Source organism: Phalaenopsis equestris, unplaced genomic scaffold (genome assembly GCF_001263595.1).
Source record: "Phalaenopsis equestris unplaced genomic scaffold, ASM126359v1 Scaffold209646, whole genome shotgun sequence".
NCBI lineage: Eukaryota > Viridiplantae > Streptophyta > Magnoliopsida > Asparagales > Orchidaceae > Phalaenopsis > Phalaenopsis equestris.
Genome location: NW_018228798.1, coordinates 144,195 through 144,714, shown reverse-complemented (window position 1 = coordinate 144,714; position 520 = coordinate 144,195).

The window sequence follows — 520 nt, the reverse complement described above, 5'->3', positions numbered from 1 at the left end:
TTTATTCTGGTCTTTTGGATTTGATTCAGTATTACTAGGAAGTGTTCCTTGGGATCTATTACTTAATGAATTTTTTGTTTTCCCAAGTTGATTCTCAATATTTCTAATTGTAGCTCCTTAACTTTGTAATTGATTTTCCATTTGTAACACCACTTATTCTATAGAAAACTTCTTCTCCTTAAATTGTGTATTACTATTGAAACCTGAAATATAAGTAGATTTATAATTATTACTCCCTTGATTGTTCCAGTTTCCCAATGGGTTTACTTGGTTGTTCCCCCATTGCTGATTATTACCACACGAATTATTGTTTCAATTAAAGTTGGGATGGTTTTTCCAACGTGGGTTATAATAATTTTAATATGGGTTATTCTTTTTGTTACTTATGGCATTCAAAGTTTCTAATGATGCTTAAGAATCTACCATTTGGCCTAATGATTTCTCTTTAATCATGGAAATTGGTCGAGATAACTTCATTATAAATTGATCTAACTTCCTTGAAATTGCAACAACTTGATTT